We start from the raw sequence: 26,745 nt of genomic DNA on the forward strand, positions 1-26,745 counted from the left end.
GTTCGCCCTTCCCGGCCAACAGGAGCTGCGGGAAGCAGTGGCCAGCATGTCCCTGCGGCCCGCGCCGCTTCCCGCAGCTCCCATTGGCCGAGAATGGTGAACGGTGGCCACTGGGAACTGTGGAGGGAGGGAGAGGCGTACTTGCGGATGGTCAACGTAAACAAAATGTCCCACGGCCCACCAGCGGATTACTCTGATGGGCCACATGCCGCAGGTTGCTGACCCCTGGATTAGAATAATTTATTTACCAAATTTTACCTTTTTTTTTTCTGTTGGATGAATTGTGTGTGAGCAAATCTCAAATGTCTCAACTTTATTTGTTATTTGGAATGACTCACAAATGGGGAGCTGGTCCAAAAACTGTGAAAAAAGGGGTTTCTTTCTTCCTAACAAAAATAGCCTTAAAAATGCCACTCCCCCAACCTACCTTTAAACCGACATTTTCTATGAAAATGCAAACTTTTTGACAGCATGGAATCTTTTTTAACATCTTTTTTTTTTAAAATAACCAAAATAGTGGTTGAAAGTTTCTCATTGTATCAAAAACTCAGTTTGTAGTAAACAAAAAACAAGGTTGATGGCCATATGGATAATATTTTTGAAAAACTGAAACAAACAAACAAAAAAACAAGGAAAATTTGCCTAGATTGAAACGTCCTTTAACTTTTCAACATGGAGTTTGATAGCGGGATATAAAATCCATTCTGTGGGTTTGATTTAGAGATAGATCTGATCTCCGGACACTGATGTCTCTCTTAAAATCCATTTCAATAAAACCTGGCAGGCATTTATTATTTATAGTGGGATATTGTGGTGATGTCTCAGGGAGGTGTTAGTTTTTTGTATGTGTGTGTTCTTTTCTCAGCTACTGTCAGTGCTCAAGGCCTGAGGCCATTCTTCTGTTATTTTACCATTCAGCATTTTTACTCCTCTGGCCAGTAATTATTTTTGCCTCCGGGTGCCTGGGTTCCCTATGAACAGAAGTGGACAGAGAAAGATGAACTGCAAAAGAATAATAAACATTCAGGGTTAACTGCAGCAAAGGAGCCCCCTGAATTCAGGTCCAAAGGAATAAAATTAGGAGCTGAGATGAAACATTAACAGGTGTGTTGTGAGCAAGACACGAGAAGTCATTCTTCCGCTCTACTCTGCTCTGGTTAGGCCTCAGCTGGAGTATTGTGTCCAGTTCTGGGCGCCGCATTTTAAAAAAGATGTGGAGAAATTGGAAAGGGTCCAAAGAAGAGCAACAAGAATGATTAAAGGTCTTGAGAACATGACCTATGAAGGAAGGCTGAAAGAACTGGGTTTGTTTAGTTTGGAGAAGAGAAGACTGAGAGGGGACATGATAGCAGTTTTCAGGTATCTAAAAGGGTGTCATAAGGAGGAGGGAGAGAACTTGTTCACCTTAGCCTCTAAGGATAGAACCAGAAACAATGGGTTTAAACTGCAGCAAGGGAGGTCTAGGTTGGACATTAGGAAAAAGTTCCTAACTGTCAGGGTGGTTAAACACTGGAACAAATTGCCTAGGGAGGTTGTGGAATCTCCGTCTCTGGAGATATTTAAGAGTAGGTTAGATAAATGTCTATCAGGGATGGTCTAGATAGTATTTGGTCCTGCCATGCGGGCAGGGGACTGGACTCGATGACCTCTCAAGGTCCCTTCCAGTCCTATAATCTATGAATCTATAAGAGCAAAGAAAAATAAATCTGGTTATTGGGAAGGGTTTCCTTATATGGATGTTTTTTGAAGGATAGGCTAGTCTCTTAAATCTCTTCTAATCGGCCTGTTTTCTAATGCAAGAACAAAGGGACAGTCAATGAAACTGGAAGGTGACCAATTCAAAACTAACAAAAGGAAATACTTCCACACAACATGGAATTAGCCTGTGGAACTCTTTGCCACAAGATATCACTGAGGCCAAGTGCAAAGATGAATTCCAAAAAAGATGTATCTGGATCACAAGAATATTCATAGTTATATCACTAGGGATTTTTAAAAAAACTTACTTTTTAGTACGTTCTTTCAATGAGGGAAAAGGTGAACCTCACATTGGATAATTCTGCTGGTTGCCCACTTTTTATACTGAGAGGGCTGTAGCTCGGACATCCCCCATCTCTGCTGATCTAACCTGTGGTGATATGGCACAGACAGACAAGCAGTCACTCAGGTAGAAAGAAAAACTCTCCTTACCAAAATTCTATGCCATTTAGAATACTCCAAGGTACAGGCGGTTAAAAAAACTTTGATACGTAACAGTTTTCTATCGAAAAAATGTAGCTTTGTTGAAATCGAAATGGTTCTCTGGAACATGTGTGTTTCAATACATTATTTGATGGGAAAATGTCAAAATGATTCTCACTTACTTTTGATAACGTCATAATGTTTCATTTCAATATGTTAATGTCGTTTTGACCATCATTTGATTTTGACTGTTATAGATTAGAGAACATTGCTTCGACATTATCGAAACACTGTTTTTACCTTATCAAAATGAAACTAGTCAACGTTATTGAAATACAATTTTTCTGATGATTCCAATTCAAATTTTTTGTGGAATTTCCATTCTGTCCATTTGTGACGCCCCCTGGGGTTGTGAGGCACCTTGCTACCACCTGCCCTTAGCATGAGGTAGCCTTGTCTGGGAGTGCCAGGGGTCAGTTCCCAACTCCACTGACCATGGGCAACACGAGCTCTTCCCTCTAGGCCCCACAGGCCAGCCCCGCTGTCACTCTACAGGTTAGCGATTGGCACACTTCAACCCTTGAGCGCTCCAAGCATCTCCCTGGAGTGTCCAGCCCTGATCCATTGGACACTCGCAGTATTCACAGATTTACTGCTTCCAAGGAAACACTACACCCCGTTTACCAATTCCACCTCAGGCCATCACTCCAGTGATTGCATCACACACAGATTTGTTTGTGGTGAAATCAGGTATACTTTTATTTAACAAAGCGTAGAGAGTCAGGTAGTAGCAAGTAGAAGTACTGGAAACAAAGGGTTAAGTGTAAAATACAATCATAACAAACAATCTCTGACTGCCAGGTGCTGGGACTGGATGACCAGGATGGATCACTCAAAACTGTCCTGTTCTCTTCATTCCCTTTGAAGCTTCTAGCATTGTCCATTGTCAGAAGACAGGATACTGGGTTAGATGGACCATTGATCTGACCTAATATGGCCGTTCTTATTCTAGAGCCTAGCCTTAATTTTAACAAGATACTCTCAGAGTATTGCTCACTCAAAATCTTTGCAGTGTTTTACAGCCAGGCTGGCTGTGACCCTCCTTTCATGAGACGTTGCATGATGTCAGTTTTCCCCTAGGTGAGGGATTCAGTGTCTATCTGCATGCCAAGATTTACCACCACCAATCCTTTGTCTTTATTCATAAACAGGACACCACCCTGCTGTTTGTTTGTTCTTGTACATCATCTCTCTTGTAGATTTGTTTTTTAAATAAAAGCTAATTGTTAATTAAATAACCAGCACCTGTCCTGAGGGTTTGAACCCATGGCCTTTAGCACCCAGTCCTTTAGCACTGGAGCTAAAGGATAAATGATACTAAGCAGTAAGGAGTAAGTTGTTATATTTTGTGGACCAGCCACTAGCGGAGGGTGCATAATACATGGAAACAGTGGGTTTTCATATGCATGACTAGTCCCATTGCATGGACCGCATTGAAAAGCACATGGGTTTGGGGGATTCTTCTTCAGCAGCAGTGTGGTGGAGACTTAGTCCTGACATAGGAAGAAAGAGGATTCTACTCATTGCTTGTGTTACCTCTCAGCGTAGTATAAGGCCTTTGTCAATTGGGCACAGAATTATTACCTCCACCAATCAGGAGAAGAAGCCGGTCTACAGTTAATTGTCTCCTGGCTCCCGGCCCAATGCACATTCACTTAGGCTAAAGGGCATTTTGACAGGGGAAATCATCATCATCATGATGATGATAATAAGGATGCTCTGCTTTATCTGCATCTCATCCAAAGGTTCAGTTCTGAGGGGCATGTTAAAGCAAGAGGTCAGGGGGCATACCCAGTGTTGACAGAATGATCAAGGATTTTAGCAGCCAGTCTCTAGCCAGCTCTACTGGTCAAAACCCCAGACAGAAAAAAAGGTGATTTTCAAGAAATGATTACTTGGCCAAATCTAATTAGATTTTCATGGGGTCAACAAAAGCCTTAGGACTATCCCCCTGACAAATTTCAAGACACTACTGCAAACCATGGAACGCTAGAGTTTTTCAAAGAGAGTTTGATGACCTATTATAATAGAATAACCAAGCAACCTAAATATTGGGTATGCTTGCCTCTCCCCCTATAACATCCAGAAGGTTAACTACATGACTGAATTACTTTTACCTCCTCTGTGTTATTCTTAATCCACATGTTTTTGGAGTCCAACTATATTAACTACATAGTATTTAACACTGTAATTATTCTAAATCGTATAGTGAACCTTCTGGTGATTATAGGTACCAAGAAGCATAATCACACTATAACTTCACTGTAACTACAATTATTCTGTTTTCAAATGTAACCAAACCCTTGCACTCACAACACCTCGTGTGCAGTAGGTGAGTATTTTTATTCCCAGTTTGCAGATGGGGAATGAATAAATTTAAGAGACATGTCCAAGGTCACCTCGTGAATCTGTGGCAGAATCAAGATCAGAATTCACTTCTCCTGAATGTGGCAGAATCAAGATCAAAATTCATTTCTCCTGAGTCCCCGCCCTGTCCTTTGCCCGCAAGCCCTACGGCCTGTGGTTACAAGAGGTCAGTCTAGATCACAATTGTCCCTCCTGGCCATAGAATCTATGACTATCCTTCCTCCCAGATTGCTCCCCCTTACTTTCAGCCTCAAATGTAAAATCCTTTGTGCATAGGAGTAAAAACTGGGCTCTGTGGAGGGAAAACATTTAAACCACCAGGAAGTAGAAAACTAATATTCTCCAGGGTTTAAAATTTAATCTACAGCATGTTTCTCAAAATAGAATGGTCCTTTAGGCAGACACAGCTCCAGGTAAAGTCTTTGGGTTTCCAATGTCCTCAGTACCTAAGCTGATTTCCAACTCCTGGGCAGACAGGAGGAATTTCAAATAAATCACTCCTTATTATAGGAAGAGGAACTTAAAGCTGCATATTTCTGTCTCCCTAATAAAGATTGAATTCTCTGGAAAAAGGGATAGGTGGGGGTGAATCTTTGGCACCTGTTACAGCCTCTGAGATGGTAAGAAGGGGACAGCAAGCGATAGTTAAATCTTTATTAAAAGTGACAAAGAGTCCTGTGGCACCTTATAGACTAACTGAAGACCTTATAGACTTCTGTTAATCTATAAGGTGCCACAGGACTTCCGAAGAAGTGGGCTGTAGTCCACGAAAGCTTATGCTCTAATAAATTTGTTAGTCTCTAAGATGCCACAAGTACTCCTGTTCTTTTTACAGGACTCTCTGTAGCTTTTTACAGATCCAGACTAACACGGCTACCCCTCTGATCCTATTACTATTACCCAGAAAGGAATCCGCAGCCTGGAGTGCCTTCCTGGAGAATATAACAAAGTTTATTTTTAAAGTCAGTTCCTCCCAGCGTGTCCCGAAGTCATCTCAGACACACAATGGGCTGGGAGGAGGCGTGTTGAAAAAGAGACAGGTACAAAGAGAAACGAAGACTACACCCAGGAAGCTAACACAAAAACCGCTGTGCTGGAAACTTTGTGAACAACAGTGCTTTGCACGCGGTACGTTATGGTTATCAAATCTATGTGCTTCAACGGAGGTTCAGAAGGCCTGATTTACAATTGGTCCATGCTAATGCAGCACCTGCGCATGCAAACTTTGGAACATCTGGCCCGGCCTTAAGTGATTTGTTTACAATCCTAATAGGAAGTCAGTAGCAGTCAGATAACGCAGCCCTGTGTCCTGCCTTGCAGCTCTTCCCCCTCTTCCCCCCGTTAAATCCACTCCCTTCCAGAGCTCAGAATAGAATTCAGGAGTTCTGCCGCTGTCCCTTGCTCTAACCAGGACACTCCCTCAATGTAACATGATATAATTAAAATGAACAGACACAAACGTTTATTGAAGTGTTTCAGGGCAAATGTGCTGCTTCTCTCTGTCCTGCAGCCAGTCTCGTTTCTGACATTGTTTATTTAGGCTTAGAGGCTTGCTAATAAGGGACACACAAGACTTCCCAGGTTAACCAGCATCCCCTTTTATTTTTATTTTCTATCCTGCGTTTGTCAGATGTACGTGTGTGTTTGTCTGTGTGCACATGCACCCCTAAACTGGGATGAACACACAACTTCACAGGGTCAGAGATCTCTATCTGCTAGAGACGACTGAGGATATCAAATGCATTATTTAGCCCATTATTTCCCTCAGGCCGATGAAGGATTATTCTACGCAGTCTATTTTTAAAGCTAGTCATTGGAACCAGGATGGCCTGGGGGAAGCCCATTATTTAATGGTTGAAATCTGCACTAATGACTAATAATCTGGGCCTTTGCAACACAAGGGGCAGCAGGAGCTGCTTAAAGATGCTGGCTGTTATCCTAGGTGCCCTCTGCCTCCTCACCCCGCACCGCCGTTGGTGCAAAGTGGAATACATGGCCTGAGTTGCTGAGTGACAGCCAGCCATTGACAGGAGAACTTCAGCATTACGAACACCTCGGGAATGGACGTTGTTCGTCACTCCAAAATGTCCGTAACTCTGAGCGAAATGTTCTGCTTGTTCTTTCAAAAGTTTACAGCTGAACATTGACTTCATGCAGCTTTGACACTTTACCATGCAGATGAAAAATGCTGCTTTCCCTTTATTTATTTTTAGTCATTTACTTTAACACTGCACTGTCCTGTATTTGCTTTTTTTTTTTTTTTTCTTATTTTGTTTCTGCTCCTGCCTGATTGTGAACTTCCCGGTCCAAAGGAGGGGTGTGGCTGATCGGTCAGTTCGTAACTCTGGTGCTCGTAACTTTGAGGTGCTACTTTATTAAGCATTTTCTATTGATCCTGGCATAACCCCCGCCCCCTTCCTTTACCCCCCCCATGTCTGTTCTGCCCTCCAGAGCCCCACCTCCCCTCCTTTCTTCAGCTTCACCTTCACATACAGAAAAAAAATTCGAAGTTCGTCTTTGGAATTTAACTGCCAAATGGTACCATCCTTGCTGATGCCTCTTAAATCTCTGTTACCAACTTCTCTACCTCCCCGCCCCCCAGTTGATCTGCTCCACTGATTCCTCCCCATTCCACAAGGTGCGCTCTGTTGATTATTTAGCTCTCTGGGGGGAAAATAAGAGTGTTTCCTGCTGGCGGGATTTCCAAATGGGAAGAGGAGTGGGCAGCTAGCCGCGAGGAAGGGTGAGCCGTCCTCCTGAATGAATCAGCCAGGACTGGGCTGTGTTTTAAATACAGTTATATTGCTCCGTTCCTTACCTGCAAAACAACTAAACAAGTACCCAGCCGGGATTAGTCACGGATTTACAAAATGGATTTGCTCTAAGAGTTTCCTTTTGCCGTCACTAGCTGCTTTTAGTCTTTTGATAGCGCTTCAGCAGTTTTTTAATATAATATCCCCCCCCCCCTCTTTTTCTCTACTTTGTGCTTAGGAGGAAGAGGGGAAAATCCATTTACTTTAACAGTCATATCTCTGAGAAGCAGGCTCTGAGGAAAGCTTTTAAATACTGAATTGAAAGACGTGAACTGCTTGACTTTTCCAGTCAGTTTCCCCTTAATTCTCTCTCTCTCTCTCGTGCTGAGTTTTCTGTTTAATTAGGGGGAAAGAAAATAACGACATCACCTCAAGGCCATAATCCCTTTCCAAGTTGGCAAAGGAGGAGCGTAATCCAGCTGGCACGGTCCCCTCCGAAAGGAATGCCTCATTGCCAGACATGTGTGACTAAGAATTAGGGGCTTGATCTAGCACGGGGTGAAGTCAGTGGAAATCTTTGCATTAATAGGTGCTGGACTGGGCCCTAGGAGACAGATCCTGTTTGGTTCTGAGCTCCCGCCGGAGCCTGTGGAAGTGGAGGGTTGGGCTGAGTTTTCTGCAGGGGTCAATCTCAGCCCTGTGGATCTAAAATCACAAGCTTCTGCTGCTTGAGCAAACGGGCCAGGACCCTCAGCTCGGAGGCAGCGGGAGATTCCTACAGCTGTTCTGTGAACCAGCCACTAGTGCGGGGGGGACAAAAATCCCACACCGGAGTAATGTCGGTTACACGTGTGGCTCATTTGATCTTTCGATGGTCTCGCTTTTTCCCCACGTGACTCCACGCTTCAGTCATTGTCTGAGCTGCCCCCCTTTCTAATGTATCATAGTGAGGTTTTGACTGGCGTTCAGACAGCCCCCACTTTGGAATACGTTTTGATTTCTGTTTGTGCGCCTTTGCCCAATTTCCATTCCATGGCTACAATCCTGCCAGGGGCCACAGACCCCCAATTCCCACCGACCAAGCAAAAATGAATGCAGACTTCACTGCCTGGCATAATAAATAGCACTTTCAGACTGGGTCTTATATTTACAAGCAACTCTTTCATCGTTAAGTTTCCCAAAGCTGTGTTGCTTTTGTGAATCAATATCAGAAAGGAGTTGGATTAGATCAGTGGCTCTCAACCTTCCCAGACTATGGTACCCCTTTCAGGAGTCTGATTTGTCTTGTGTATCCCCAAGTTTCACCTCACTTAAAAACGACTTGCTTACAAAATCAGACTTAAAAATATAAAAGTGTCACAGCCCATTAGAACTGAACAATGGCTGACTTTCTCATTTTTACCATATAATTATAAAATAAATCAATTGGAATATAAATATTGTACTGATATTTCAGCATATAGTATATAGAGCAATATAAACAAGTAATTGTCTGTATGACATTTTAGTTTGGCTAGTACTTTTTATGCAGCCTGTTGTAAAACTAGGCAAATATCTAGATGAATTGATGTAACCCCGGGAAGAACGCGGAGTACCCGCAGGGGTATGTACACCTGGTTGAGAACAACTGGATTAGATGACCTTATCTATCCGATCTTTTCCATTTCTAACTTCTATAGTAAAGGCTATATAAAGTATGTAGGTGCCTATCTAGCAAAGTCCTATATACTAGCTACATAAATAATCTGTGTACAGCAATCTATACTGGAAACAGTTTATATATATATATATACACACACACCCCTATCTCATAGAGCTGGAAGGGACCCTGAAAGGTCATTGAGTCCAGCCCCCTGCCTTTACTAGCAGGACAGAGGACTGATTTTGCCCCAATTCCCTAAGTGAGCCCCTGAAGGATTGAACTCACAATCCTGGACTTAGCAGGCCAATGCTCAAACCACTGAGCTATCCCTCCCTATAGAGGGATTAGTTTCCATAAGCATACAGGAATCAAGCCATACAATGTGAAAGAATGTATTATGTACAGTCTATAGAAATCAGTCACTCGCCACTGAAATGCAGCCACCTCTAAGCCCTGGTCTACACGGGGGGTGTGGGGGGGAGATTGATCTAACTTAGTCGACGTACTTAGATCAACTTACCGTGGTGTCTTCACTGTGGTGAGTCGACTGCTGCTGCTCCCCCATCGACTCTTCCTGTGCCTCTCATGGTGCTGGAATCATAGAATATTAGGGTTGGAAGGGACCTCAGGAGGCCATCTAGTCAACCCCCTGCTCAAAGCAGGACCAATCCCCAAGTAAATCATCCCAGCCAGGGCTTTGTCAAGCCTGACCTTAAAAACCTCTAAGGAAGGAGATTCCACCACCTCCCTAGGGAACCCATTCCAGTGCTTCACCACCCTCCTGGTGAAAAAGTTTTTCCTAATATCCAACCTAGACCTCCCCCACTGCAACTTGAGACCATTACTCCTTGTTCTGTCATCTGCCACCACTGAGAACAGCCGAGCTCCATCCTCTTTGGAACCCCCTTTCAGGTAGTTGAAAGCAGCTATCAAATCCCCCCTCATTCTTCTCGTCTGCAGACTAAACAATCCCAGTTCCCTCAGCCTCTCCTCATAAGTCATGTGCTCCAGCCCCCTAATCATTTTTGTTGCCCTCTGCTGGACTCTTTCCAATTTTTCCACATCCTTCTTGTAGTGTGAGGCCCAAAACTGGACACAGTACTCCAGATGAGGCCTCCCCAATGTCGAATAGAGGGGAACGATCACGTCCCTCGATTTGCTGCCAATGCCCCTACAACCCAAAATGCCGTTAGCCTTCTTGGCAACAAGGGCACACTGTCGACTCATATCCAGCTTCTCGTCCACTGTGACCCCTAGGTCCTTTTCTGCAGAACTGCTATCTAGCCATTCGGTCCCTAGTCTGTAGCAGTGCATGGGATTCTTCCGTCCTAAGTGTAGGACTCTGCACTTGTCCTTGTTGAACCTCATCAGATTTCTTTTGGCCCAATCTTCTAATTTGTCTAAATCCCTCTGTATCCTATCCCTATCCTCCAGCATATCTACCACTCCTCCCAGTTTAGTGTCATCTGCAAACTTGCTGAGAGTGCAGTCCTGCCATCCTCCAGATCATTAATGGAGTACAGGAGTCGATGGGAGAGCGCTCGGGGGTCGATTTATCGCGTCTAGACTAGATGCGATAAATTGATCCCAGCTGGATTGATCGCTGCCTGCCAATCCAGCGGGTAGTGTAGACATACCCTAAATGTGGAATGTGGCAACTTTTTCAGAGCCTGGGGCAATACTATCAAACAGCTTGTAGGAGGGAAAGCATAGTAAATGTCTCCAAATGAAATTATGGACAGAGGAGAGGTTTTCTTTTAGGCAGGACAGTGCGTAACTACCCGAACTGGACTTCTGCCAGGACACCGGCGATTAAAACACTCTCAGAGCTTGTGAAAAGGGCCATAGGATCTCTTAATGACTGTGAGCGGATTTTTTTCTAACAGCTCATCAAAAAGATGGAATAATAAAACAGAGAGGGAAAAAATATCAAAGCAGAAGTTAATCTGTGCTGTGTGATGGGGTATGCAAATCCCACTTTGAAATGATAATTTATTAACTTCTATTTAAGATAAAAATGCAATTAGCTCATTCTTTCATTTTTCCCCCATGTGAAAAAATAGACACATATATTGTTATCACGTCCTTTGCTCCCGTGTCAAATCTATATCATTTAATTTCTTTGCAGTGAGACTGCTGAGTGTTCCAAGGTGTGGATTTCCCTTTGTTTTTTCCCTCCTTATTTTGGCTTGTAGCTATAAAAAAAAATTAAAAGATTTCTAAGTTCAAAAATGATCCCTATTAAAAGCTGCTCTCTACTGGGCTTTTAATGGTTATGGGTCATTTTCAAATTAGCTGCAGAGTCAGTAATGAGCAATCGGTTCCAGGGACTTCTTATTTTTCTTCCTATTCATAAACTGTTGAGGGATGGGAGGGAAGGACTGTGAGTGATGAAAAGGATCTGCCTAGTTTGTTTTCTGCTTGGTCATTTTTGGCTAGAGGGTCAGTTTAACCTGGTCGTTAAATACCATGGACCAGATGTAAATCATCCCTTTGCTTCAATGAAGTTATGCTGTTGAAAATGTGGCCCTATATTTTTAAATTATGTCAAGGTTATGCAGAGCTGGGGTTTGGTGCTGGTTTGTTTTTTAAATACAAATTGAAAGAAAGAGAAAAGAAAAAAATATCTGAAATTACTAGGAAGGGTCAAAAGATTTTGAATTTGGAAGACTTTTTTTTCCACACCCCTCAAAAAGAAAATAAACCCCAAAGGAAAGGTTTGTTGTTGTTGTTGCTAAAAGGTTACAGAATTCCTTCTCCCCTATTTTCCAATCATCTCTAGCAAATACAGACTCAAGATAATGAATTTTAGCAAGTCAAGAAATATACCAGGTGTCAAATTTAGTAATAATAATAATGCCTGGATCTTAAATAGCACTTTTCATAGGTCAGTATCATTAACCCCATTTTACAGATGGGAAACTGAGGCACCAAGTGGCAGTGACTTGCCCAAGGTCACCCAGCAGGCCAGTGGCAGAGCTGGGAATAGAGCCCACATCTCCTGACTCCCATTTTGATGCTCTGGCCACTAGGCAACACTGCCAAAGGCTTCGCGAAGTTCTTGGCCATGACTCAGGAAGGAACTTCAGCACACGCCTAACTTTAAGCATGCCACTCACCTGCTTAAAGCTAGAAATGTACTTAGGTCCCTGGATGAACTGGGACCATCGGCATGTGCTTAGGCGCGTTTCTGGATCGGGGTCTTTGCAGAGAGGAAGGAAAGACAATCCCGTGTGAATCCTCCATGGGGAGAGCAAAAGATACTAATTGCTTGGAAGTGACTGAGATGAGCTGGCCAATGCACCTTTCCCTATGGGTAGTTCGAAGGATGATACTTAATACTAACAGGCCCCGTTTCAAACCCATTGACATCAATGGGTATTTTTCCATTTGCTTTGGATCAGACCACCAAGACGACCTGTTCAGCCTTCACAGGAACCCCATGCTGTAGGTCAGAACTACCCTTGCCGAGTCTCAGCCTTTCTGGGTGCACGTTCCCCTCCCTGGGACCAGGGTAACGGTAAGAACCTACCTTCAATGACCCGCAGTATCAGATGCTTGGATGTTGTGCTATGCAGGATCAGGGCAGTTCTGGCTCGAAGGGGCAGGAATGGCCTTGCAATGGAGTATCTACAGTCCGCAGATAAAGACATTGTCAGCAGCCCGCTGATGGCAAAATGATAAAGGGGGGGAGGGGAAGCTCACCAAAGGATTTCAACTTCCATGAAAATTCCTTTAAAAATGGGGATGGAAATTCCTTGGGAGTTGGAAGGATGGTGTTGTGGTTCAGGCATGCTGAGCTTGGACTCAAGAGATTCATAGAGTTTAAGGCCACAAGAGACAAATAGATCATCTAGTCTGACCTGCATAACGCAGGCCACAAAATTCCATCCAGCTATTCCTGTATTGAGCCCAATAATTTGTCTGACTAAAGCATCTCTCTCAAAAAGGTTTGTCTTGAGCCGAAGACAGCCGGAGATGGAAAACTCACCACTTCCTTGGCAGTTTGTTCCAGCGATTAATCACCTTCACTGTTAAGTGTTTTGCCTTATTTCTAATTTGAATTCCTCTGGCTTTAACTCCCAGCCATCGGCTATTGTGATGCCTTTGCAAAATGAGAGAGCCCTTTAGTGCCTGATATTCTGGTTCTGTTCTCAGCTCTGACACACGTTTCCTGCGTGACCTTTGGCAAGTAATTCAATTTGTCTGCACCTCACTTCTCCACCTGTGAAAGGGGAGAGTATTGCTTCTCTACCTCCCAGATGGGGGCAAAATTCTACGAATAGTTGGAAGGTGTTCAGATACTTCAGTAAGAGGAGTCATATAAACACCTCAATCAACAATTCTGGCAATTCCAGGAAACCGGAATAGCATCTTTTCTATAAACCACTATCCAAAAAACAAGGCATAGAGTTCAATATTATAGCAGAGAGAGCAGTATAGACATGGGGGAAAAAACGTGATCCAGAGAGATTTGGAAAGTGATTCAGTGTAGGAAGGCTCCCACTGGCAGGAGCTGCAATGGGAGAAGGCTCTTGCACTAAGAGTGCTGAGAATGTGGGAGGGAACAGAGGAGCCCCATCCTATTTGAGCACAAGATGTAAAGAAGGGACCACATGTTTGTACAGACCTTACCACAGTGGGACTCTGTTCCTGATCAGGACCTCTGGGCACTACTGCAAGATAAATAAATAATGTTATATATAGTGTAAAGAGCTACTATGAGGTTCTTATTTAATCTGAACTGGTTTTTCCATTCCCGTCAAACACCTGAGGCCCCTTTAAGAACATAAGAATGGCCCTCCTGGATCAGACCAAAGGTCCATCTAGCCCAGTATCCTGTCTTCCGGCAGTGGCCAATGCCAGATGTCCCAGAGGGAATGAACAGAACAGGTAATTATCAAGTCATCCATCCCCTGTCTCTCATTCCCAACTTCTGGCAAACAGAGGCCAGGGACACCATTCTTCCCCATCCTTGCTAATAGCCATTGATTGGACCTATCCTCCATGAATTTATCTAGTTATTTTTCCACCCTTTTATGGTCTTGGCCTTCACAACATCCTCTGGCAAGGAGTTCCACAGGTTGACTGTGCATTGTGTGAAGAAATACTTCCTTTTGTTTGTTTCTGAAATATCTCTATTCTGTGGTGCTTGGCAGTGTTCTAGGAAAGGAAAAGCCGAGCACTGAACTGGGCTGATCATGACTTCAGAGCATGCATCTCCTTAGCGTTGCTGCCTCAGAAGCTCACCTGCAGTCTCACCAATAACCACATCTTCGTTTTCTCCCTGCTGCCGGAAACTCATACATCCGCCTCTGACACTGTTATTACCAGAAGGACCTTATTTTATAGCCACTGTCCAGCCATCACTTTTTGACTACAGACATTCTGAATATTTTAAAGCAAACCCATTTTGAAGGAGCTGTGAGTGGGGAAGAGGTATGACCTCCTCAGGATGAGACTAGAGCTGCTCCAGTCTTTGTGATTGTGTCGCCCCCTTGTGGCTGGCTCGCTAAGGTGCTCTAAGCCCTGTGTAACCCTGATAACTCCCGATGATTCTCCTACCAACTCAGATGGTGATATGTTTTTGCAGCAGGAACTCAAGAGCTCCATTCCCCATCCCCATGTGTGCGCTGTCACTTGTAAGCAGGGTGTCTGTGTATGTGTGAAGGGAGCTTGGCTAGTTACATGAGTTTTACACTACAGCAGCCTGGCCAGCCTTTACAATTAAAGCTTTGACTAAGAGAGAGGGGATTAAATATTTTTCATTAGCAAATTTGGAGATTCTAAGCCCTACTATAGAGAGCTGTCACAGTCATTGTGAGCGAAACAGCTGTATAATGAGCAATTATAAAGGAAGAAAAGGATGTGACATTTTGCCCAGATACTTTATTGCTTCTATAGTGTAGACCCTAAAATCCCATGGAGACAATTATCTTGAATAAGAAGTATTGTTATTCCCTTCTGAGCTGGTAGGTTATTTGTGGAGTATCCCCACAAAGGTTAAGCATAACAATGGCTCATTCTTTGTGCTGGGTTAAGATAACTTCAAGTTTCCACTCCCCCCAAAATAAAATCCCACGGAATCCATACACTCGTATTATATAAATCTCAGGACACAGGCGCGCATGAGATGCCAGGGTTGTGATTACAGGGTTTTTTTTTTTTTTTTATAAACCAGGATTATTGTTGCGGGGGGGAGGTTGGAAAGAAAGTTTGTGAAATTATCTGAATTCAAAAACACATGCTCCTTTTAAAGTTTACATCAGAGAACTTTAATCCCAAGCAAAGCTGATAATTCAAACAACTCTTCAATGCACAACAGCATGTCATATTCATTTTAGGGTGTTTAAAAAGCCATTTTCTTCTAGCTCCTTTTATTGCATATTACAATACACAGAAAAGGAGACATCCAATGCAACTGAAAGGCAGCAAATTTAAGACTTAAAAGAAATGTTTTCTCCCCCAGACATGATGCACAATTGGTCTGGAGAACCCACTGCCACAAGATACCATTTGAGGCTCAGATATTGACAGGAGTCACAAAAGGACTGGGCACTTATATGGATCACAAGATTATCCAGAATTCATATAGTAAGAATTAAAAAATAAAACAAAACGAGAGATTGGGAAGGGACATAAATGGTCATGCTTCAGGGCATGACCTAACTACTTGGGTCAGGAAGAACCTTTCACTTTGGGCATGCTGTTCCAAAACTGCCTGCTGTTGGTGTTTCTTGGAATTTCTCCTTTGAAAGGCACGCCTGACAATGCAATTCTAAGATGGAAGTTACAAACTGTCTGCACTGTGTTGTGCCTCTGAGAAGTGCAGCACAAAAGTTACAGGCCAGGGAGAAGGCTCTTAAACCACCTGTGCACTGGGCTCCTCTAGGGCCCTGGCAAAACTGGCTCTGGCAAAACATAGAGGCTGCTGCAACTTAGGTTCCAAAAGATGCCTAAGAGCTGACCCCATGGGCCATCGCACTCCCTGGAATCTCAGGAGCACTATGTGCTGCTCCAGTGCTAACTCCCCACCCCCCACTAGGCCAGCGATGATGGTCCCGGGAAGATGGCTTTACAGGTGTTTTCTGCAGTGCCCATTGAATTCTGGTTACAAAAGTATCATTCCATTTTACTGCGGGAATAGTGAGCGGATTCAGTCTCTTTTGACAGCAGAATTCCCCTGTGGATAATAACTATACACAGTTGGACAGTCATGGACGCCCATACCCTGAGTTGCTCCAGTTGGGAAGCAAGACACCACAATGTCGTAACGCTGCTCAGACTAAAAAAATACTTTCATTGCACAAGAGGACAATGGGACAATTAACTGAAACTCATAAATCTAAACGTGATCTTGTCATTACAGCAATAGAGCAAATACTGGTATGCAGAGGCGTAGCGAGCGCCCTCCGTACCCTCCGACCAGAGGGGGCCCCGCAAGGAAGGGGGCCCCTAAAAGTGGCAAAATAAATACCGCATTCCAGTTTCTGCATTGTAAGGGGCCCTGCCCAGACATATGTTCGGAGGGGGCCACCGTTCGGAGGGGGCCATGTTCTTTGTTGCTACGGCCCTGCTGGTATGTTTGTTTGCCTTGTATCAAACGTACAGGTTCCCCCTCCACCGCCACTAGTCACAGACTAGCGGGAGTCAGTAGATAGTTGCTGCACTTTTCTAACAACCCCTCACCTCCCAACCCTCCCCCCCCCCCCCGACTACTACTGGAACAGTGGCAAATACATGGGTTACACCTGCAACAGGGGGATCTTCCCCTTCTGGAACCCGTGGCGGTCACGGCTACTTTATGCTGTTCCAGCCCTTTTACTGGTTTAAAGTGGCCACAGTGGGGGGTGAAAAACCTCACTCCATGGCCCTAATTTGCAGAAACATCCCTCTTCACAAATTAACTTACACGCATGCTTAATTTAAACATGTTATGATAAGTGAAGGGGGGGGGGGAGGTAGCTCCCTTTTGTGGACACCCAGCCAGCCAGTAAGCTATAGAATCCCTCTTAGTAGCTGTTCTCTCCTTGCTTACGTGTAAAGGGTTAAAAAGTCTGACTGCGATGCATAGGTAAAGGGAAGTGAGTGGGCACCTGGCCAAAAGAGCCAATGGGAAGGCTAGAACTTTTAAAAATTGAAACAAGACTCCCTTTTTGTCTGTCTGTTGTTGTTCTCCAGAGAAAGGAGACGCAGAAGAGGAACAGGGCTGAACTATGCTGTAGGAAGCTTTAAGCCAGGTATGAAAAACCATCAGATCATACCTAGAGACTACTTATTTGAAACCCCCAGATATGTAAGTAGATCAGGGAATGTCTAGGAAGACAATTAGGTTTATCTCTTTTTTTTCCCCCTTATTGGCTTGTGGACTCCTCTGTGCTAACCCCAAATGCTTTTGTTTTGATTGTAACCTTTAAGCTGGACCTCAAGAAGGTTATTCTTGATGTGTAATTTTTGTAAGTGGGTTTTTAAAATCTTGCAAAACCCTAAGTTCCGGATGTATTTTCTTTCTATTTGTTTTAATAAAATTTACCTTTTTAAGAACAGGATTGGATTTCTGGTGTCCTAAGAGGTTTGTGCATGTGTTCTTTATTAGCTGGTGGCAACAGCTGATTTACTTTGTTTTTCTTTCTTAGTTCTTCCCCAGAGGGGAGAGGGTGAAAGGGCTTAAGGGTACCCCACAAGGAGGAATTCCCAAGTGCACCTTCCTGGGTCCAAAGGGTGCACTCAGGTGGTGGCAGCATCTACCCATGCAAGGTCAGAGAGAAGCTGTGACCTTGGGAGTTTAATACCAGCCTGGAGTGGCCAGTATTAATTTTTAGATGTGGGCCCCCACTTTCTGCACTCAACATGCCAGAGTGGGGAATCAGCCTTGACACATGTTTAAATCCCATTAAACTTTAAGTCCTTGCTTAAATCCTTCCCTGCCACAGGGATGGGCATAAGCATGTATTTAATTGCTTTTCTGAATCCAGGATTAGAGACATCCCAGGTGGGACGTAGGGATGAGAGGTGGGAGATATTGATCAGATTAGGTTCCTAGCGGGTACTATTATATACCACCTTAATCGAATGCACAGCACGCTGTGGCAAAGTACCTTCTTCTCCTCGGCAGTCTCCGTCCTTTTTTGCCTTGGAGACCCAGGCTTGGGCAAAGCAAATCCTTGTAGGTAGCACAGGGTCTGGCTATTCCTTCCCTCAGTCAGTCCCTTGTGCTTGTTTATCTTCCCTTCTGGGGACTGAGTGCGGCCCTCCTTGCTGGAAGGGTTGAGAGCCTTGCTGCTTGAACTTACTGACAGCTTCCCCAGTTCTCTCACTCTCCCCACCCCTTCCACGCCGGGGAGGGTTTAAAAAGGTCCCAAGCAGTTGGAGCCAGCTGAACCTAATTACTTCCCTAGTAACCCCCTTGCCCAGCTGAACCTTATTTCCCCAGGGTTCTCTCTCTTCAGTGGCTTGGGAGAGGCCTTTTTAACCCCCAGGGACTGATTACTACCCCCCCCCCCCCTTTGTAGCTGTTTGCCCTGGGTTTACCACAATGCACAGATTTAATCCTAATACATCTAACAATCATGCAATATCATAGAAGCCAGCTTTCTGCCTGGGGCATATTTTCAAAGGCGGCTTGCTAGCTCTAGAGGCATAATGAAGTTTCTCATTAATATCCATCTATCCTAGGAGTCTTATGGTCTAAAAATCAGCAGGCAAGGTGCAGGATGGAACTGGGAGCAGCCTTGTTCTGGCTTATTTTTTTCCATTGAAAAAGAAAATAGGGAAGTAATGATTCAGAACGCTGCCATCCTGCAGCTCTTATTCACCCAAAAGCAGTGGCCCCCAGTAGCAAACGTGTGAACATGAAAGGGGGAATTCACAGGCCTTGACTGTTGTCACAGTATGTTTTTAATGAACAGCATAAGCCTGTCTTAGCAACTCCAAAGTCCCCATCAGCCAATTGGCTCATACTTTTTTTATCCTGCAGATTTCAAGATTAATGGGGCTTTGGATGGAGCAATGTTGGGGTCATCATTTAAAATGCCATTCTGCTCTGAATGGGCTTGATGGAATGAGGTGATACCGCAGCTTTTGGAAGGGTTCTAGTGTAGGGGTCTGAATAAATTCCAGTTCTTGTGACTTTTTTGCATGTAGACAGACTACGCTGATGCCATCCATCGAGAGCCCTACTGTAAAAGGGAAAGATGTTGAAGGGAGAATGGGATCTGTCTGAAGTGAGTAAATATTTGGGTGGCACGTGTGATGAATACCACCAGGCATTTGCTGCCCCTGCCAGAGACTCCACTGATTTGGTAGCCTTGCCCATTAAGAGGAGGGCAGTGAGTTTGCACCTCTGGGGGTTACCTAGAAAGGCTCTCCAGGATCAGCTACTGGTGGAACCAGCGAGACTTGGTCCTCCAGCAGCTAGAAGAGCCGGGAACAGGCAGAGGCCAATCAGGGCCCAGCAGGTCAGATAAAAAGGGCTGTCTGCTTCTGTCAGGGGACAGTTCTGGGTGCAGTTGGGATGGGGAAGGAAGGATTTTCCCTCTGTCTTAGCCCAAGAGACCAGGCCTGGTGAGAGCTTAATTCTGTTTCCTTTGCAGTGTGTAAGGGTCAGATGGGTCATCCTGAGTGGACTGTTAATTGGACTGCTGTAAAATTAGGTGAGCTCGCTTTGTGAGATGCTCCACCGGCTCAGGCAAGCAGGAGTGAAATGTAAATGCACCTATCCGCTTTGGTAGTTTCTTCCTAAAAGTGAATTTAATTTTGGACTGAGAATGTTGGAGAATGAGCCCCTGGATGTAGATGACGTGAGAGTGGACGGAAGTTATTCGTATTATAGTAGTGTTGAACGACCCCAGCTGAGATCAACACCCCATTGTCCTAAGTATTGTGCAAACAGAATAAAAGACAGCCCTTCCATGAAGATCTCACAATGATGGTAAATCAATCCTGAATGGAACCTAGGATTTGCCAGACTGGATCAGACCCACGGTCCATCCAGTCCAGTATCCTGTCTCTGATGATGGCCAGTACCAGATGCTGATTTCAGTTGGTGAAGTAGATGGTGAAGATTAACCCACATCTGCAGTAGGTGATGTGGGGTAATCTGCCCCCCCGCACCCACATTGGTCTCATTCTGATCCCTATTAGTTAGAGAAATGTTTAAAACCTCACGATGAAGCCCTATATGCTCATCACACCCTTCTTTTTGCCTTCAAGCCTGAAGCCTCTATGTCTAATGTTCTTCCTCAAAAAACTATTCTCCTCTGTTGTTCAAATATAAAATTCAAAGCAAAAAGTCAGAATTTTTGGACACGTCTAAGGGAACTCATGTGATTTTCATCAGGATTCTAAGAGTTTAAAATATTCTGGGGTTCATATTCCCCTAGCACGACGGAATATAGTTTGAAATCTTCAATGGGAAGCTACTGAATTAGACCTCAAGACGTAGCAAGCTATCTTACTCTCCCTCACTGGAGAGTTTGCCTAAGGAAAGACTAAAGAGTAGTAACTGATTAAAGACATCAGGGTTCGGAAATCCCACAATATGGGGCTTCTGCTGAATTCAACACACTCAGGTTATTAAAATAATACTATGAATAATGGTGAAATCTTGCTCAAGGTTCTTAGAACTGTAAACCATTGTGTTACCTCTCTGCCAGACCAGCAGTGAGCTTTCCTGCTGCTAAGCAGTATGTCAGTTCCCTGATACACCAGCTTGTCTGCCCTGCCAGCAAACTCTCCTGGACTTTGCCAGTCTAACCCTTGCCTTGCATAGAACAGTCAGCGAACCCCAGAGATATTCCCTGCAGTGTCCAGTCCCTCTCATTGGACACGCATGGAAGTGAAGTTAGCTGCCTCCAGAGAGACAGAGTACACACCAGCCTGTTACGTTAGCTGAGGATTCACTCTCCACTGTTAATACTTAGCCATGAGATGGTTTTGTAATAAAACAAGAATACATTTATTAACAAAACACAGATTTACGTGATACTAAGCAAGAATAAAAGACAGGTATGGTTACAAGCAAAACAAAACACAATTACAGCTTCATTTTAGCAATCTTTGCTTAAGCAGTTTTCTTTCTTACATAGAATTATCAACATATTTTGCCTTTCATGTCAAAAAGATTCAGCTTTCATAGGCTCAAAGGGTGCTGTGCCGTATTGTCCCTTTAGTGAAGGATTCTTCAAATGTCTCTTTTCCCCCCTTATATTACCTAAAATCTATTGTCTCTGTTTCAGGAGCCAGGAAGGTGTCTTAGGGTGCAGATTCCCAGCATGATTGTTAAACAGTTTCCCTCAAACTCATCTAGCTTGATGGCTATGTTTACCTTATATGTAAATGTACTTCTATTGTTCTCTGCCTATAACCAAGCTGGTCAGACAGGTAAATATACATTCCTTTGTCTAGGACAGGCTGGGTGCATGCTCTGCCTCCCACATACATTTAAAGGACATGTTTCCAGCACACATCTATAACTTTTTGTACACAGTCTGTACATACCTTCATTCATTGATTTTTGGGAGCAGTGTGTCACCATTTTACATCTGATAACTTACATGACACCTTTGAGATCTATTATAACAGTGTGTTTGGGCAATGAGTGTGTCACGCCTGATGTGAGTTACAATATGGGGGCACCCTCTGTTTGCTGGCAGTGAGGGGCTTTTACGATCACATTAATAGACATAGGACCTGAAAAATTAATCCTCTTACTCAGGACTCATAATTTTAATATGTTATTTTAATATTTTAAAAATTCTTCATGCATATGTAACACATGCATCTGTTGCTGTTCCTTTTAAACGGCAGTAATCAGTTTGGGTAGGTGGGGGGGTTGCCTGAATAGTAGAGCAGTTGTTCACTGACTCCCGCTAATCTGAGAATAGCAGGTAAACAAAGGAAGAAAGTTCATGAACACTTGGAGCATGCTCCGTAGGGCATCTCCAAGTGCGGGGGCCAATTCCGCTCCCAAGTATAAAGAAAAAAAGGTGTCAAACTCTTCAGTTAATTCAGCCAGACTCAGAGGGAGGCAGCCATATCGGAGGGGAGGTGATGATTTCTGCCCCAAGGGCTGGGGCTCACAGACCTGCTTTGACTAATTGCAGCAGAAAGATAATGACAAGGAGAAGGATACCAGCCTATTCAAAGAACTGAGTGCTTGTTCAGCTCAGGGCGGTGTGGTGACATTAATGTGAAACCAACGCTGCATATTCTAAATGCATAGGATTGTGGCCTGTGTACCTTTTGGTACTAAAGAAATCCGTATGTTAGGTTACTAGTATTTTTGCTTGCATTATATTTGCTGTATTGCTGTAATGATGAGACCATGTTTAGATTTATGAAGAATCTTAGTTAACCCTCCAATTGTCCTCTTGTAAATGTAAAGTTTTTTAGTCTGAGCAGCTTTACTACATTGTGGTATTTTTTTTTTCCAAACTGGGGCAATTCAGGGTACAGGCATCCACGTCTGTCCAAATGTGCATATTTACCTTATGTGGTGTTATCCACCAGTGGGGCTTCTGCTGTCAAAACAGACCGAGGCCACTCACTGTTCCTGCAGGAAAATGGCATTGAAGTGGAAAATTGTGTAATCAAATTTTAGTGGGTGACACATATGTAGCAGTGAAGACCGTCATTCGGAGTTGTCTGGTGGATGGAGCACTGGATTGGACTCAAGAGACACGTTTCTGTTCTCAGCTCTGCTACTTACTAGTCTGCTAGGTGACCTTTGGCAAATCATTGTACCTCTGTGTACCTCCATTTTCTGATCTATTAAAAGGGGAAAGTGAGACTGAGCTCCTGTCCAGACCAAGGGTTGAGTGGTCAGGGTCAGGCACAGAGTCTAAGAACCTGGTTCAAGTACCAAAGCCCGGGGTCAAGGCCGAAGTCTGAGTCCAAGCACCAAATCCAGGGTCAAAGCCAGGGGTCGAAGCAGGAGGCAGAGTCCAAGTACCAAAACCGGGGGTTGGGATCAGTGTCAGGGTTCAAGGGTAAAAGCCAGGGGTCGAAGTCCGTGAGCGAGTCAAGAGGTAGGTCCATTGCTCCTGCAGACTGATGAGTCAGCCTAGATGCACGGCCATTTCCTGGAACTTCTCTTTGGCTTAGATAAATTGCCTGAGACAATCAGGGGCCACGAGAGAAGCTGTCAGTCCAGCCTTCCGAGGTGGTACTTCCTGGGGTGTTTATCTCTATGTGGTCTATGCGATAATGCATGCTGACTTATCTTGGCTGTTGGGTAGTGGCATGGAAGCGTCAGCTGCTCTGCAGGCCTAGGTTCTGTTTTCCACAGACCCTCACATCTCCCTTGTAAAGCGCTTTGAGATCGACCGATGAAAAAAGTAGTTATAAGAACTGGGTATTATTATTCCAGCCTGACATTTCTATGGTTTTGTGATTATCCACAGAACAGGTACAATACAATCAGTGCTTATTGGCCTTCCTTGTCCGTCTAAGCCGGCTGACGACATACGGAATGGGAGTGGAGTATGAAAAAGTAAGGTGCATTCCAGCCCTTTTTGCATTTCTTTTCTCCAGTCGAGCAAATAAATGTATTCACAGGCGTGTTCAAGGAAATGGTCAAATTTTAAGCAAATTTTACAGAGGGAGAAAAATACTCCTGTGCGGAGGGTCTTTTGGGAGCTTAAGAAGCACATAGTTGTTGTGCTTGTCCTATATACAGGGGTGCATTTCACCCAGGAAGCAAATTTTATTTTTATTATTTATTGTTTGTATTGTGGTAGCACCTAGGAGAGCTAGTCGGGGACTAGGATCCTGTTCTGCTAGGCGCTGTCCAAACACAGAACAAAAAGATGGTCTCTGCTCCAAACCGCACTTATAAATGGTAATTTTCACACTGGAAACCTGATACTCAGAGTTCCTCTCATCCAGTCAGAGAACACAAACAATACCACGTGTCCAATCAAAACAAGTTTCCAATTTACATTCTGTCTAGTTAAGGGAGTTGCCTGACCAAAGTTATATTCTGAGCAAACATCACATAATTGCATCAAACTGCTCATGCCGATCTACAGACCATGAATTATTTGTAGTGACTGGTCGTATCCTCAGCTGGTGTAATCTGGCAGAGCTAAATCACTGATTGACGCCAACTGAAGCTCTCATGCGAGTTTGGAGAATAATTCCAAATAGCATACACATTCAGGAAAACCATAAACTGCTTTACTTGCTACAAACTCTCTGCTCCACTCTCCTATCAAGCTCACAGGACTGTGTGACAATATGTGAGAACCAGACTAGTTTTTAAGCAACTCGCACACACCACTACACCAAAAGGGGATGGAATCTACTGTATTTGCTTTCTTCACCCCGCTCAGAATGAACCCAGCATACTGAAACAAAAGGCCATCTTTTATAGAAAGTATTCAGCTAGGGTCATTAGCTTTCCAATTTGGCTTCATCAGATGGCTACACAGGAGGGGGCTTTCCAAATTTATTGGATGGTTTGTCAATAAGCAGCTGCCTGTTAATGGCTCTAATCTCCATGGACTTGAAAAATGAAATATCTCACATTAACACTAGACAACAGAGAGGTCCATCTCTGTGGTCTTTGGTTATTTGGACAGATGGGGCAGAGAGAGGGCTTGTCTACACTTAAAAACGCTGCAGCAGTGCTGCTGTAGCGCTTCCGTGTAGACGCTATCTATACCAATGGGAGGGAATCTCCCGTCGGCAGAGGTAAGCCACCTCCCTGAGAGGCAGTAGCTAGGAAAAAATCTTCCATCAATCTTGTGCTGTCCACATGGGAAGATAGGTCACCTTAACTATGCCACTCAGGGGTGTGGATTTTTAACACCCCTAACCGACATAGCTAAATCAACCTAATTTTCTAGTGTAGACCAGGCCAGAGACAAGAGTATCCCTTGATTCCACCTCCACTGTTATGGATAATCTAATCTGCAAGTGTCACAGTGGCATGTACTGGTGGTCCATGCTGATGAACAATCCTACCTCCAAGAGTGGCCAAGACCACATGTTGCAGAGAAGGGTGGGAAAAGATCCATAATGCACCTGACCCATTGTGCAATAATAAATATTACAAGGGAAGTTCTTCCTAACCCTAGCTACAGCAGTTTATGCCCTGAACCATGAGAACTGATAGCCCTGGCAAATACTATCCCAGCTATTGTAACAGTAGCAGTGTTTGAATATTTCTAATACTAGAGCTTTGCGGGAGCTGGACTTTTCCTCCCTCAGAAAATTTCACATTACAGTTAGGAAAAAGAAAATCATTACAAATCAGAACAAAAATCTCCGATTTGCAATTTTTTTCTGTCAGAGGGACATTTAAAAAAATAGTTTTGGAAGAATCAAAATAGAATTTTTTGGAAATTTCTGGTCCCACCCCACTGGACTGCCGAATTTCCAAGGAGCTTGGGAGTTTGGGAGCCAGGGTTCGTAGGGCTGCCAGACAAGATGCCAAGGAGCTAAGAGGTGGGCGAGCTGGCAGGAAACCAGGCAAGTTTCCATTGAAAGTTTAGTGAGAATTGACATGTTCCCATGGAATGTGTTGATTTCAACAAAGTGGAATTTCCAACAGAAAAAAAATCCACCGGAAAATTTCCAACCACCTCCATCTAATGCCACCTATGAATCTTACAGAGCCATGGCTAGATCGTTGGGCTCAACGGGTAGTGATCAATGGCTCCATGTCTAGTTGGCAGCCAGTATCAAGCGGAGTGTCCCAAGGGTCGGTCCTGGGGCCAGTTTTGTTCAATATCTTCATTAATGATCTGGAGGATGGTGTGGACTGCACCCCCAGCAAGTTTGCAGATGACACTAAACTGGGAGGAGTGGTAGATACGCTGGAGGGTTGGGATAAGATACAGAGGGACCTAGACAAATTAGAGGACTGGGCCAAAAGAAATCTGATGAGGTTCAACAAGGGCAAGTGCAGAGTCCTGCACTTAGGCGGAAGAATCCCATGCACTGCTACAGACTTGGAACCGAATGGCAAGGCAGCAGTTCTGCAGAAAAGGACCTAGGGGTCACAGTGGACGAGAAGCTGGATATGAGTCAACAGTGTGCTCTTGTTGCCAAGAAGGCTAACGGCATTTTGGGCTGTATAAGTAGGGGCATTGCCAGAAGATCGAGGGACGTGATCATTCTCCTCTATTCGGCTTTGGTGAGGCCTCATCTGGAGTACTGTGTCCACACTACAAGAAGGATGTGGGAAAATTGGAAAGAGTCCAGTGGGGGGCAACAAAAATGATTAGGGGGCTGGAGCACATGACTTATGAGGAGAGGCTGAGGGAACTGGGATTGTTTAGTATGCAGAAGAGAAGAATGAGGGGGGATTTGATAGCTGCTTTCAACTACCTGAAAGGGGGTTCCAAAGAGGATGGATCTAGACTGTTCTCAGTGGTGGCAGATGACAGAACAAGGAGTAATGGTCTCAAGTTGCAGTAGGGGAGGTTTAGGTTGGATATTAGGAAAAACTTTTTCACTAGGAGGGTGGTGAAGCACTGGAATGGGTTACCTAGGGAGGTGGTGGAATCTCCTTCCTTAGAGGTTTTTAAGGGCAGGCTTGCCAAAGTCCTGGCTGGGATGATTTAGTTGGGGATTGGTCCTGCTTTGAGCAGGGGGTTGGACTAGATGACCTCCTGAGGTCCCTTCCAACCCTGATATTCTATGATTCTATGGCAGAGACAACTGCATGAATTGATTCTGGGTTCAGTTTCACTGCAGTCTTCTGAACAGCCTTTTTTTCCTCTTGTGTCTGCAAAG

Source organism: Chrysemys picta, chromosome 2 (genome assembly GCF_011386835.1).
Source record: "Chrysemys picta bellii isolate R12L10 chromosome 2, ASM1138683v2, whole genome shotgun sequence".
Classification (NCBI taxonomy): domain Eukaryota; kingdom Metazoa; phylum Chordata; order Testudines; family Emydidae; genus Chrysemys; species Chrysemys picta.